The sequence below is a fragment of the Nematolebias whitei genome, chromosome 17, assembly GCF_014905685.2.
Source record: "Nematolebias whitei isolate Nwh7 chromosome 17, NemWhi1, whole genome shotgun sequence".
In the NCBI taxonomy this organism is placed as follows: Eukaryota; Metazoa; Chordata; class Actinopteri; order Cyprinodontiformes; family Rivulidae; genus Nematolebias; species Nematolebias whitei.
Window position 1 is genome coordinate 20,207,139 of NC_056514.1, and position 15,911 is coordinate 20,223,049.

General features: G+C 39.0%; 1 protein-coding gene across 1 annotated transcript in view; it reads right to left on the reverse strand.

Moving 5' to 3' along the window:
* Positions 1–15,911, reverse strand: part of snx29 (sorting nexin 29) — a 270,132-nt gene that overhangs the window by 176,310 nt on the left and 77,911 nt on the right. The window lies entirely within an intron of this gene.

A 15,911-nucleotide genomic window follows, 5' to 3' on the forward strand; every position in this document is an offset into this window, starting at 1 on the left:
GTAGTAGTAGTAGTAGTAGTAGTAGTAGTAGTAGTAGTAGTAGTAGTGGTGGTGGTAGTGGTGGTAGTGGTGGTGGTGGTGGTGGTGGTGGTGGTGGTAGTAGTAGTAGTAGTAGTAGTAGTAGTAGTAGTATCATCTATCCATCCATCATCTTTTACTGTAACTGCTTCTGCCTTTTTGAATTGTGGAGGTCACTGGTGTCTATGTCCAGCAGTCACTGTGCCAGAGGTGGGGGACACCCTGGACAGGTCTCCAGTTCATCACAGGGACACATAGAGACAAACGAGACAAACAACCATTCACTCTCTCACTCACACCTAGGGATAATTCAGAGTTACCAATCAGCCTAACATGCATGTTTTTGGTCTGTAGGAGGAAACTGGAGTACTCGGAGAAAACCCACACAGCACAGAGAGAAAATGCAAACTCCACCCAGAAAGGCCCCTTGTCCGGGATTCAATCCGGTGACCTTCTCGCTGAGAGGTGGCAGCTATACCAACTGTGCCATCATGCCACCCCTATTGTTATTATTATTAGTAGTAGTGGTAGTAGTAATAGTAGTATTAGTAGTAGTAGCAATAGTTTTATTATTATTATTATTATTATTATTATTATTATTAACAGTTTTATTATTATTATTAGTGTACTTATTATCATTATTATAAGAGTATTAACAGAGATTTTGTAATAATTTAAGCACAGACCTCTCAAACTGTGGTACTCTAGATCCTTTTTGTGGTACTCCGAAGCAATTTTTGAATAAATTATTTACAAATTACATCCTGTAGGCTAATTAATCATAATAAGATGAGCTGTGATTTAAAGCAAAAAGCAGCCAAAAATATGAGCGGTTTCAACAACGTATAGCTTTGGCTCCAAACAGACACTACTGAAAATACTAATGGAAAATATTTGACAACTACATAAACAACAATGAACTGATGTGCTAGTGCAATTCTCTACAGAATCTCCAGGTAAGAAAAGATGTAAAACAGTGAAGAAATAGTCATTTAAGTGTGCACTAATTAGTTTTTGTTTTGGTGTGAAGCAGAAGAGGAGACAATATATATGGTGCTCTTCTTTGCAATTAATGCATGGAACCATCATTTAAATCACAACCATGTTGATGTATTTTAAAGCTTTAGAAGGAGAAGAGAATAGAAAATCCCAAGTAGACTACCAGTATGTATTGGCACAAAGTATTCCTTGTCTCTATAATAATAAGAAAATGACTAACGCATCTAGACTGGGTGTGTTTTTTCTATGACATTTTCCAAGCTGGGACAGTTTTTTCTCTGCAAATAAATCTATTTTCCTGCCTCCTGTACTTATGTTAGGCTTATTAACTTCTTTGGAAGCAAGAAAAAAGAAGGAATTTAAAAGAAGGGTGTCTTTTTTTCATGAATTGAATCATTCATGAAATCTGAATGCACTGCAGAAAATGAGACCAATCTTTTGTCCTATTTTTTGGTTCAGCTGCATAAATCGATCTCTACAGGGCTGCTAGATTTAACACTTAATTATGATTAAATGAAATAAAACTCTTCATGGAAAAGCCATTTTAAATAGCACATATTTGGAAGTTTTCACTCTCAGTAAAAAGTTCTAGTCAAATGTGGATTTAGGTATGCCATCAGAAGGTTTCTCTGTAAATTCAGTACAGTACAAAACAAAGTTACTTCACCAGAATAAAAATATAACTATTGAATGGAGATTACTGAGCACAAAATATCTCATCTAAGTCTTGCTTAGTTGTTAGTTAATAACTGGATAACTAATCAATATTCCTCTCACAGTCCAAAAACATGCATGTTAGGCTGATTGCTAACTCCCCTAGGTGAGAGTGAGAGAGCATGAACGGTTGTCTGTTTCATTTGTCTCTATGTGTCCCTGTGATGGACTGGAGACCTGTCCACTGTGGCCCCTGTCTCTAGACCAATGATATCTGGACTTGGGCACCAGTGATCCCCGCAACCCGCAAAGGAATAACCGAGTAAAGATAATAGACAGACATATGGCTGTAGACATATGAACAGATGAACGGATGGATGGATATTCGTTTATTTTGTTTGACTAAAACCTGGCTACATTGGGAGCATTTTATAATAATAATAATAATAATAAATTTTATTTCAGGGCGCCTTTCAAAAACCCAAGGTCACCTTACAAAAACAATTAAAATCAGCAATTAATAAAAACATAATCAACAAATAATTAAAAATAAGTCACAATAAAACAACAGTTAAAACAAAGTTAAAACAAAGTTAAAGAGAATATGCCTGTTTAAACAGGTGTGTTTTCAGTTGTGATTTAAAAGAGGGAAGAGAGTCTGTGTTCCTGATGACAGGAGGGAGGGAGTTCCAGAGCTGAGGAGCACAGCGACTGAAGGCTCTGTTCCCCATAGTGACGAGACGGGCAGAAGGAACAATAAAATGAGTGGCAGATGAGGATCTGAGGGAACGGGAAGCAGTGGAGATGTGAAGCAGATCACACAGGTAAGGAGGGGCAAGGTTATGGATGCACTTGAACGTGAGAGTTAAGATTTTAAAATTTATTCTAGCTTCTATGGGCAACCAGTGAAGCTGCTGCAGAACAGGGGTGATGTGTTCTCTGAATGGGGTACAAGTTATGACCTGAGCTGCAGAGTTCTGGAGGAGTTTGAGTTTATGGAGAGTCATTCGGGAGACCAAAAAGAAGAGAGTTGCAATAATCAATCCTGGAGGTGATAAGGCTATGGACAAGGATAGCAGCAGCGTGAGGAGTAAGAAAAGGACGAAGTCGGTTGATGTTACGTAAATGGAAGTATGCAGACCGGGTGATAGAGTTAATATGAGATTGAAATGAAAGCGTATTATCAAGTATGACACCCAGACTCTTTACCTGAGGGGAAGGAAGAACATGGGAGTTGTCAATATTGATGGAAAAACTCTGCGATTTGGTTAAAGTGGAGACTGTGCCAACAAGTAAAACTTTTGTTAAATTTTGTTAAGTTTGTTAAACTTTTGTAATTTTGTTAAATATCCTCCTCTTGATAACTGCTGCAAATTATCAATATTTTCATATTCCTAGCATAGGTCAAGAGGGAGGAACAGTTGCTATTTTTCAGTCCTGATTATTGATTAATGCTAAACTAATTGCTGTTAATTATTTTGAGTTCCTGACCTTCAGCCTTTTTCATCCAAAATGAAAATCAGGAAAAAAATTAAAAATACCTTCAATTTGTTGTTATCGTCAACATGGCCCTTATTCTCAGTTTTTGTCTACACTTATAATTTTCATCTGATTTATTATTGAGTACTGAAGGTCACATCAATGCAGGATTTCAATATTTATGTACATGAAAGTTATAGCTTAAACATGACCTTTGATAATGGCCTCAGACTTGTGTCCATACTTGTCCTGTTAGGTCGCAGTGCTGCATTTGGTAAGACTGATCACAAAAGTTTAGCACAGAGACTCAAACATGATATTGTGACTACCAAAAAAAGCTCTAAAATGGTTTAAGTCATGTTTATCTGACAGATTCCAGTTTGTTAATGTTTATAATCAATCTTATTACACTATGTGTTAGTTATGTAGTTCCTCAGGGTTTAGTGTTTGGACCAATATCTTTATATATGCATTTTATTAGGTGAAGTCATTAAACAGCACAGAATAAATGTCCACTGTTATGCTGATGATACTCAATTATATTTATCCATGAAACATGACAAATACAGTCAGTTACTTGGATTACAAGCTTGTCTTAGATGCATAAAAACTTGGATGACTCCAAGTTATCTGCTTTTATGTCTTCAGTTGATCTATTAAAGTTAGAGATCATATTTCTCCATTTTTTTACTTCTCTCCATTGGTTCCCTGTCAAATTATGAATTAAATTTAAAATCTTGCTTCTAACATACAAATCTCTCAACAACCAATCTCATTCTTGAACTAAACATCATATTGTACCCTATTTTCCAAACAGAACATTTCACTCTCAGACTGCAAGTTGCTGAACTCAGGTCACTAATGAAATCAGAATCAGCTTTATTGTCAATGTACTGAAGCACAACAACATTACATTTCAATACAGCCTGTCCAAGTAAAGCACAAATAAACAGACATGGGGAGACGGAGGTGTCTGAGGCTTCGGCCTCATGGGAGGTGCTGCCCTTTTTGTTTAGATAAGAAAAGAGAAGCACGAGGGAAGAGGAGGTGTAAAAAAATCATATTTCACACTGTGTCCTAGATCAGACAAAGTGTAAAAGTTGTAAAAATTGAAGTGACCACAATAGCAAACACGTACACAGCCATAGACATACCTCTGTAAAAAAAAAAAAAAAAGGCAGTATATATGGGAATTCACTCAGGCATGGATGCTGTGAGTACTGTGTTAGTGGTGTAACGGTACACATGGGTGTACCGAACCGTTTTAGTACGGCATGTTCGGTTCGGTCCATGTGCGTACCGTTTCGGTTATTTTTTCACTCATTAAATTTTATTAACGAGAAATTATGCACCGCGGAACTAAAGTTCCTAAGTGTGTTTCAGCATGGCGCTATAGTCTTGCAGCATGTGTAGCATTAGCATTCTAGCATCTCGTTGTTGTCTCCTGTTTGGGAACATTATGGCTTTCTTGTTAAAAGACTAGCGCAAATCCAAAGCTGTGTGTCGACGTTTCACGAAGATTGGCAACACGTCTAACTTGTTAACGCGCTTGAAACGACATCATCTGAACGTGAACGTCTCTTCTAGCAGCTTGGTTGGTGCAAACACCGATAACAGCAGCATTTAAACAAATTTTATCAGGTAATTCAGATCGTTCCAGAGCAAAAACACAAGTTGTAGGAGTTTTCAAAGCTCTGGATCTGTCCGAATATTGTTGATGCGCCGGCTTTAAAGTTACTGAGCCCCGCTACGACATCCCATCACGTCAACACTTCAGCCAAATAGTTGTAGCAGCACTTTATGAAAAAGCTAAAACTGATATTGTCAACAAGCCCTGGACCAGATTAAAGCCCTGTCCTGATGATGATGATGACCGAGAGATTCAACCACCTCATAACAAACGATGACCGTTCAAGAAAAGGTATTGCTTATTTTATTATTATTATATAATTAACTTTTTTTTATTATTATAAACTTATTAACTCATTTTTTTACCTCTTTGTGTTTTATTTCCAGTCTGGGACAGAGATGGCAGCTGAGGCTTCTTCCCTTCAGGGAAATCCACCAGAGATCACGTCCAGCTAAGAAGTCTGTGATGACTGAACTCTGAACTTTTCCAGGGACAGGTGGGAGCAGGTCCAAGAGGTTGTGAGTAATGAGGACAAATTCAGCCACACTGCAACATTAGCAAAGTTCTACCTCTTTAGTCCTGCCATCTGTTGTTAGTGAGTGGTTTTCTCCACCGCTGGAGATAATGTCACTGCAACTAGATCTGTGCTTTTGGCAAAAAATGTGGACAAGTTTGTCTTTTTGGCCAAAAACTTAAAACTTGACTAGTTAGATGGTAAACAGTCTGTTGCTGCTTATTGTTCTGGTTCTGACTGTTATTGTATTTATTAATATTTTTATTATTGTTAGTATAGTTTATTTATTGTAAAGAGTGCCATTTATTTAAAATATCATCCAAATGGATTGCTTTTATTTATTTTTATACAAATGTATTGTTTACTTGGCATATTTTCAAAAGAAACATTTTATAAGTCTTTATTTTGGCCTTTTTTGTACTGAAAATTAACCGAACCCTCGTTGAAACTGAACCGAACCAAAATGTGATTTTAGCGTACCTTTACACCCCTATATTGTGTATGTATGTATATATTGTATACATATATGTAAATATTTGTACATGCATGTATAAATATATCATATGTTTAAGTATATATAGGAACATTCACTAACATTGGCACATTACTTTTTGTATCCGCACAAGAATTGCATCTTCAGCTCTAAACACCAAAGTCTATAAAATCCATGTGAATTATGTACTCCTACACTGCTGTGGAGAAATAAAATGAAATTTTGTTAAATTTTGCATGGTGCACTCTACAGTTTTGAATGACAAAGTTTATATTTTTTATTTATTTTACTTGTGGTTCCTAGATTTTCTGAAAGTAGAAGGAGAGGCAAAGCTTTCAGTTATAGGCTCATCTCTAAAATTGTCCTTTTTGTCTATACTAATTATACTATAGTTAGCTCAAGAAACTCAGTTTAACCCCACCCCCATGTTATGATGCAATAGGTTTAGACAGCTGCAGAACACACTGATCACATTTTCTCACTGCTGTCATATTTTCTTGTTCTGCTCTCAATGTTTGCATTTTTAATTATTGCTATCATTAATATGTTGGGGCTTACTGGTATTTGTGTCTCCTTCCTGTCCTCTCTAGCCCCAGCTGGCCAAGACAAATGTCTTTCCATCTTGTGTTTGGTTCTGGTTCTGCAAGAGGTTTCTTAAAAGATCGTTTTTCCTTTCCACTGCCGCCAGTGTGCTGCTAAGGATGGGAGAGAAAATTCAACAAAATCTCCCAGTTTCTTTAGATGGATATCTTTTACTAACTGGCATGTTAAAATGTATGTTCATGTTTTTCTCCAGCGCTCTGAGATTACTTTGTTCTGAACTGGTGCTATATAAACCCACTGAATTGAATTACATTGTATTAAATCTTTCAGATTGTTCTCCATTGAGACGAGCGCCCTCCCAAGGCAAGTAACCTAGAGGAAACACTGAATAATATGTTCCTATACAGGCAGTGTGGCATTAGTAATTGGTCACAGATTACATAAATGCTAATGTTTACCCCTTTAGGTCTTTATTTTTATTTTTCTGGGGCATCTTTTGTTGACATTATCGCAACCATATCTTTAATGTGATTATGAAACTTGTTACCATGAACTACACAGATAAAAGCTAAATAAAAAAGCAGAAACTGTAATTCCATCTTATTAAAATCTTAAATTATGATCCTAAATGTCACGCTCAAAACTAACTGGATTAGGTTTGTCTTTAAACCCTCATCTCTAAAGCTGTAAATATCAGCCACAGCATTCAAACAAAAAACAAACCACATGTCCAGTGTGTTCCTTTGCATAATCAGATCTATCAGCTGATTAGAACAGCTAGGATGAATCATAGAAGAATTATGGTATGGCTTATATGAGGATATAACCTGATATATAGTGTAAACATGTGAACCTGAATCTTCTTCATTTTCTTCACATTGACATGCGGCACAGAACAGAAAAGCACCTCAACTCTTCATCAATATTCTGAGTGAGAGCTTTCACAGCTGGCTGAACCGACAGGGAAAGGATTGTCCTGTCCCAGAGGAGGCAAAAGAAATAAGGAAAAATCACAACTAAAGCCTTTAGAGATCCGTTTCTATCCTCTGCACTTGTTTTTGACCAATACAAATGAGCCTGTAAAGTGCAAGAGGATGCTGTAAGGCAGAGCTGTCATTTCTAACCCAAACCTAGAGCCCGGCCCCGCCCGACCCAGATTAGGGTCGGACAGGTCCATAACAATATGCTTAATGTGCAGGCCGGGTCGGTGTCAAACTTCTGATGCGTCAGCGGATGCGTCAGCGGATGCGTCAGCGGATGTGTGCAGCTGACGAGCCAATTATATGGCAACATGGCTTGCCATACAATCACCTGCCGCACACGGCTATTTGTCGCGCGCTGACCGGCCTTGAAAGAGGTAAAACAAACAGTTCAGTTAAGCTTCAGATGGACTACTGCCAGCGATCCATCAAAGCCCAAATGGACGTTCATTCAGTCGCTGCACCCAGTGGACTCACGTGGCCGATGACCCAAACAGGTGAGATCACAAAATGGCCGACATGTCAGAGCAGGGTCCATGACTGAATAATGCAGGATGCAGGCAGAAGAAGGGAAAGCAATTTAATGCGTTTTGACGGCCATGAAAGGACAAACACCCCCTCAGTTCCAATCTTCTGCCCCCTCAGCCGCGCGCGTCCGCCAATCATTAATAACTATATAAGCAGTTAAACTTAATTAAAAATGTTGGGGGGGTTCAGATTCAGACCTATAATTTCTGTTGGTTCATAAGATCGGGTGGGGTTCGGAAATGATGGCTACGGGTTGGTGCTGGGTCGGATCTGATTTTTTGGACCCGAATGCAACTCTACTGTAAGGTAGTGGTTATGAGTGAAAGAATAAGAAATTCAGAAGTTTGTCACATTTGCTCGTGATAAATCATTGCTGTGTTCTATTCTCATAACCCTGCACCATCCTGTTTACATTCATCCACAAACAGGTCATGTCACAGATGTTTTATAAAAGGCTGAAAAAGCTTAAAGTTAGTACAATAATTTCTGGTCTATAAGCTGTTACTTTTTTCACAGGCTTTGAACCCTGTGGCTTATACAATGCTGCGGCTAATTTGTGGATTTTTTATTTTTATTTTGACAGGCTATCGAGCTTCCTGCCGCCAAAAACATTTAGCTTCATCACACCTGGGCACCCAAGTAGCTGCCCAATACACGTCTCTCTTAGGGGGTGGGTCCTCGTGGCTCAATGAGACTACCTGTACAACTAAAGGTAAAAGAAATCTGACCAATGAAATTACTCAACAGGTCACAGTGGACCAATAAAACGGGGAGGGGAGGAGAGAGCGGGCAGAGGGGGGTAATTCCCCCTCACGGGAGGGGGGATTACCCCGCATGTGTGGAGCATGTAAGGGGGGGGGGGGGACTCTGCTGCATGCACAGAGCAACTTTTGCCCAATGGAGCACAAGCTTGCAACAGAAGGAATATAAAGATAGCAATCAATGACTTCCTGGTGGGCTACTGCATTTTTAGACAATGAAAAAGAGACTGAGGACGTGTGTGATGAAGTTGTTCTGAGGATGTTCAATTTTGACACAGAAGAAGAAAACTTTAGTGGTTTTAGTGCACAGGAGAAAGATGAACATAGCGATCAGAGACTTGTCCTGGTAAGCTACTGTATATGTTTTTAAAGCAGCCATGTTAAAGGAATTGTTAAAAAAAAATTACTGTACGTATTTGTGTATGCTACCATTATGTATTTAATTAAAAGTTTAAAAATCTTTCAGAGTAACATCTTTCTGTGTAAGCATCTCATGTTACAATGTGATCTCAATCTTAATTTCATTGTATTTGCGTATAATGACAATAAAGTCATTCTGATTGTGAACACCCGCAACTTATACACAAGCGAGGCTTATATATGTATAAATTATTTATGTACTTTTATTTAGTGTGCACGGCTTATATTCGGGTGTGCTCTAAAGTCCGTAAATTATGGTACTTTATCAAACGCGTTTGATTTATCCCCTGATGGACTTGCGACCTGTCCAGGGTGTCCCCCGCCTCTCGCACAGTGAAGGCTGGATATGGGCACCAGTGACCCCCATGACCCGAAAAGGAAGAAGCAAGTAAAGATGATGGTATTCATGGTATTTGTCTGTGTAAAATCATATGATCAGAGTTCAAGGACAGGTTTACTGAATGTGAATTATTACATGCACAAAGGCCGTCTGGGGTCTTATGGATGACAAACCATTTTAAAATGGACACAATGTGCAAAATGGGGCATAAACGAAAGTGTAGAATACAAATAAGATGGTACATTACTATAAAAAGAAACTGGTAGCCAAGAAATTATAAAGTAGTAATTCAAGGAATTCAAGGAACCACTTACCGCACTATAAGCCAAAATTATTTAACCTTTTTTTTGTAAACCAAAAAATGAAATGAGGATCAACCAGTTTGATAGTGCTCAGATGGTTTCTGGAGTCCGCCCTGTCCCCTGCAAACTTGTCTGAAGCAGCTATGGCCAAAGTACACTGCCTGTCCAAAAAAATAAAAAAGTTGCAACCAAAAAAAAAAGGTCACACTAATATTTTGTTAGACTGCCTTTATCTTTGATTACAGCAGCATTCACTGTGGCATTGTTTCACTTAGCTTCAGCAATGTCACAGGATCTATTTCCATCCAGTGTTGCAGTAATTTTCCACCAAGATCTTTCATTGATGATGGCAGATTCTGACCACTGTGCAAAGCCTTCTCCAACACATCTCAAAGATTATCAATAGAGTTAAGGTCTGGACTCTGTGGTGGCCAATCCATGTGTGAAAATTTTGTCTCATGCTCCCAGAACCACTCTTTCACAATTTGAGTCCGATGAATTCTGGCATTGTCATCTTGGAATATGCCCGTGCTGTCAGGGAAGAAAAAAATCCATTGATGGAATAACCTGGTCATTCAGTATATTCAGGTAGTCAGCTGACTTCATTCTTTGAGTACATACTGTTGCTGAACCTAGACCTAACCAACTGCAACAACCCCAGATCATTGTACTGCCCCCACAGGCTTGTACAGTAGGCCACATTTTTTTGGGACAGATTTCTTCCTCGAAGACGATCGGTCCCCACTATCCTTCCAGTTTTTAATAATGCGTTGGACCGTTCTTAACCCAATTTTAGTAGTTTCTGCAATCTCCTTAGATGTTTTCTCTGCTTGATGCCAATGATTTGACCCTTCTCAAACAGACTGACATCTTTTCCACGACCACACGATGTGTCTTTCGACATGGTTGTTTAAAGAAATGAGAAGCAACTCATTGCACCAGTTGAGGTTAAATAACTTGTTGCCAGCTGAAAGATCACCGTCCATGCAGTAATTATCCAATAGAAGGCTCGTACCTATTTGTTTAGTTAAATCCAGGTAGCACATTGTTTTTGGCCAGGCAGTGTAGTTCAAAACATCAAAGTTCATGTTCAATAAGCCAGTTTGAACCACTTTGGCCATGGCTGCCTCGGACAAGTTTGCGGGGGACAGGGCAGACTCCAAAAACCATCTGAGAACCATCAAACTGGTTGACCCACTATGTGAAGGTGCTATTTAGAAGACTGGGTTTGTTGTGGCTCCTCGGACTGATGGTCTTTTGGACGAATGACGAAACATTTCAACAGAAAGAACCCGTCCGGAGGACCTGACTTAACTTTGTTATATCAGATCTATGTAAATGCATATTTTTCTTGTTTATTTGCCCCAATAAACATTGAAAAATCGCTAATTTTTCAGAGGACGTTCTTGTGTAAACAGAACCTAAACCATTATCAGGTGCAGCTCTAGCTCTGAGGTCATTGAAAGAGCAGAGCAGGGTGCTCTTCATTATACAAGAAACAAGATTAAGATGTTTATAAAGTTAGGCTGTTATCACATGGCACAATAACAAGCTCAACGCTCAGATGTAGACAAATGCACAAAAGTACACACACAACACATTTCAAAGTGAGGGGGGATATGTGATACAAGGCAGAGAGATAGAGCTTTGCTGGTCTGCTAGTGACTCTTACTCAGTAGAGTTTCTGCGGCGTCTCAAAGGATCTGTGGGGTTTCGTATGAAAAGACTCCAAACAAGCATAGATAGTTATCTGTATAAGCTTCTAAATATTCATATCCAAATCCCGGCAGTACTCAGAGAAAAAAAATAAAAGAAACTAAAGCTCTTCAAATATTGACGTATCGCTCAAAACAGATGACTCCCACTTTTGGGTTCACGGTTAGAAATTAGACAAGTGATTCTTTTGTGTTCTTTCTTTCCTTGAAAGGCACTTCAAAATAAACTACTGTTGATATTGCTAATAGAAGACTGACAGCGAGCAGGAGCGTTTCAAATCTAGCTATGATTTAACATCATTTTTATAGCTTTTACTGTCCTAAAACACAACTCCTCCACGAGCATTCGGTGCTTTACTTTGTATTGTATTGTTGGCCTGTAATGGCCCTTTTACCACCCATTTGAAAGCACACTGATCAAAGAACAGAAGCTCATGCCTCTGCACGCTCTGAAATTTACTCTGACATAAAAACCAAGAGGATAATAATTTTTCCATTTGGTCGTACTTTTCTTGTTCCTGTCATTACTGCGACTGATTTAACCACTTACGTTTGTTCAATCTCCACAAAACGAGGTACCAAAATTATTTGAGTGCTACTCTTGAACAAGCTTGCTCGAAAACGATCTCAGAGGTACAAAAAAACATACTAACTTTAACTTTCTAACTCTTTTGTTCATGCTAAATTCCATAGTGTTTGGTGTCTTTGCATGTAAAGATTAGTCCAGATGTATCAACTGGCTGGGCTAATCAACGTCTTGTTACCAATCAAACTCAGGAAAATTATTAATGAATTATACATTTTTTTCTGCCTTTTTTCAAATGTTTATAAGAACTTTTTAACATTTTAAGGTAAAATTTGTCTATTTGCAGAGTTTGTATCTTATCTGAGTGGGAGAAATCATCAAATAGCCTCCCATTATTATGTCTTTCACACAACTAATTTAAAGAGCCATTTGTTTCATTTAACACTATTGTAAAGTTACAACAAATGTAAGCTGTAAAGAAGTGACTAAAAATTGAAGTTATTATTTTGAGTTAAAAAAAAAAAAAGAAAGTTGGAAGAGGGGTACAATGTGCGTTCTTGGCCAATCAGGTTACATGTTCCAGCTGCCACCACCATTTATTGAAAATGAAACAGAACAAAAACTGAAAAATATTCTGGGGTCAGCTGTCTAAAGACATCAAAATCAAAATTACCCACAGTGCCATGTGCAAACAAATTTATTCAGACCTGACGCCTGAAAATTGAACATCTGCAGATGGTAAATGTCTTGCAAAGGTTCACGCCAAAGCGACCTTACTTCATCAAGCTGGAGATGAGAACACATATCAAACATTACATCTTATTAGTTTCATTGTATTCTGATTTTTAAATATCATTTCAAACCTTCTGATGTCTTGTAGTAAAAGTCTAAATCAAGGCCCACATTAGTCAGGATATTTGTTAAAATATAAGTGTTCATGGCTACAATATTATTTTCATTAAATAACAGGAAGAGGGGAGGGGACATCAGAAACACATGCTCCAACAAATTCATTATCAGCTCGGTGAGTGGGACACCACACAGGTCGACTGCGACTGTCGCACAGCACTAATCACCTATGATTAATATCCCCCACAGCTGAACAAGACACTTACATTACTGTAGCTTCAGTACATTCATAACGGTCCACTTCCTACAACCGGAGAAACTGCAACAAGTGTGGGAAGGTGTGGAAATCGGTAGGACTGCCACAAGTGTAAAATTAAAAACCTCTTCCTTTTAAACAGTTCAATAATACTTAACTTCCCTTCTGCAATGTAAAGCATAAGCACTGAATTCACCCTCGTTTCTCATATGTTGGTTGGTGTAGGGCTAATGGGTAGGGGGAACGAAGAGGGTCATAAACCTTTTTGTGATGTCAGACTCTCTGCCTGGTCTTTAAAGTAAAGCTCAGACTTAACTGCCACTCTATCTTGTCGATTCATTTCACAGTGTTGAGACAAAAACGTGTCCAAGTCTAACAGTCAGTACAACAAGGCACTTGTCGGTCCGGGGGGTGGGGTGTTAGTAGTAGCAGAGCACTACATTACTAGGAGTGGTGGGGGTCACAGAGAGCTACGTTACCACCAATGCCCTCCTAGGCGAAACACTGTCATGCTCTGTCTCACTTCACCCTATCCAGAACATTGCAAACTGGTGTGTACTGAAAACCCACCCACACAGACCAGTATTTGCAGTTTGACTCCCATCACCCTTTGGAACACAAGTTAGGAGTCATCAGGACTCTGTACCACAGAGCAGACAGCGTCCACACTAACTCAGGAGCCAGGCAGAAGGAGAAATCCCACACAAGACAGGCTCTGGATATCCTAACTGGGCCTTGTTGAAAGCAGAGAAGAAACCCAAACAGGACTCCAGTCAGCCAACAGGTGAAAAGGAGGAACCCAGACCCAGACCAGTGGTCATTCCATATGTTGAGGGAGTATCAGAGAAACTGAGATGTTTATTTTCTGAACATGGCATCCCAGTAGCTTTCAAAGCACAAAATACATTATGGCAAAGACTGGTTCATCCCAAAGATCCAGTCCCCCGGCACAAACAGAGTAATGTTGTGTATGCTGTTCAGTGTCAGGAGGGCTGTGATCAGTCTTACATCGGGGAAACAAAACAGCCACTGGCCAAAAGGATGGACCAGCACAGAAGAGCAACATCATCAGGCCAGGACTCTGCGGTCTACACTCATCTCCAGGTCAGCGGTCACTCTTTTAGAGATGAAGATGTTCACATCCTGGACAGAGAGGAACGATGGTTTGAGAGAGGAGTAAAGGAGGCCATCTTTGTGAAAAGAAATCATCCAGCGTTAAACAGGGGTGGAGGCCTACGTGTTCAACTGTCCCCCTCTTACAATGCTGTGATTGCTAGTATCACTCAACCTCCTGAGATGAACAAGTGACCATCAAAAGACAAAGTATTTTGGATAAAATGCAAAATGTTTCAACAAGTTTTTAATTTGTAATTTATTTTTTTATCCATCCAGAGGACCTGACTTAAAACTTTGTTAATTTTTTCTACCTGGATTATTAAGCATGCATCAGGATACCTATCCAGAACTGTTTATCCCTCACCTCCAGACAGCACTCTAAAAAAGTCAGTGCTGTGGCGTTATCCAGCACATAAACAACTGGCTACATAAGAACAACAATACTCGTGCTGGAGAAATGAAAAAAAAACTGTTTGTGTGCGTTTGCTAGTTGGGAACAAGCACGTTCTACCAAAGCACACACAGTTGTGTGGTTGGTGGGCTGTGAATTACATCTAGTCAAAAGAACCAGAGCACACCGATGGCCTGGAGGCATGTGTGCATAAGCGAGTGAATCCAAAAACACCCCCAGGCAAAGAAGGAAGATGAATCTCCAGATGCATCATTTGAATACTTCTGGTCTGTTTTTTCTCCTTAAACTTAGAACGTCTTTCTTTGCCTAATCCAATCTCCGTAATCGTTGCCTTCACTTGAATCACTTCAAGAAAACTGGTGACAAACATCAGAACTATCTACCCTAAACTGAACTGTGCCCAAATTTTAAGCACAACTAGTTTGAAAGCCTGAACATCCCTCTAATGATTTTATCAAGATGTGTGCTTTGGTAGAATGTTCCAAGTGAAAGATCTGAACTTTTACCATAATGAACAAAAAAGGAAAGGCATTAAAAAAATATATATATAGGGGCAAAATGTTTTATGATGTTGTATTATACATTATAATGATATAACATGTCTTAATTTTACTTTATATACTATAAGAATTAAAGAAAAATTTTGGTGAGGTCACTTCTAAACGCTTCAAAATGCACACTTTTCTATTTATTATATAACTACGAGGTGTGTATCTTATAACTTAACAGTCAATATGCTTGTTTTTATTTCCATCCATCCATGCATCCATCATCTTTACCCACTTCTTCCTTTCTGGTTCGTGGTGGTCACTGATGCCCATATCCAGCTATCACTAGCTATGTTTACATGCACAAAATTATTTGATTGGATTGAAATGTATTTGTATTAAATGATCCAAATGTATCCTTTACATGGGCACAATCTGATCATGACGAGCGTTTACATGCAGCGGGCTTTTATTCTGAATAGTATTATTGACATGCGCAGAGTGGTCAACTTTCCTTAAAAAAAACGCTGAAGAAGAAGTTCTACTTCCATGATGTGGCGTCTCTGGGCAGCACGTCTAATCCCCAAAATGTCCCCCGGGCGCTTTCAATAGCTGCCCACTGCACCACCCGGTGGTGGATGGGTTAAATGCAGAGACTAATTTCGCCATTGTATGGAAACATACAGTGCTGACATTGTGATGACATTATTATTATTATTATGATGAATGTAAACAAACCTGAGCGCCCAAAATGGACCCACGACAGATTTTAATGACGGTGGAGACGTTACTGCACTCCCTGATTGAGCTACAGGTGATACAGATCATTTAGAGTTTTTTCAAAGTTTCTAGTACAAATGTATCGCTCACCGACCAGTGTTGCTTCTC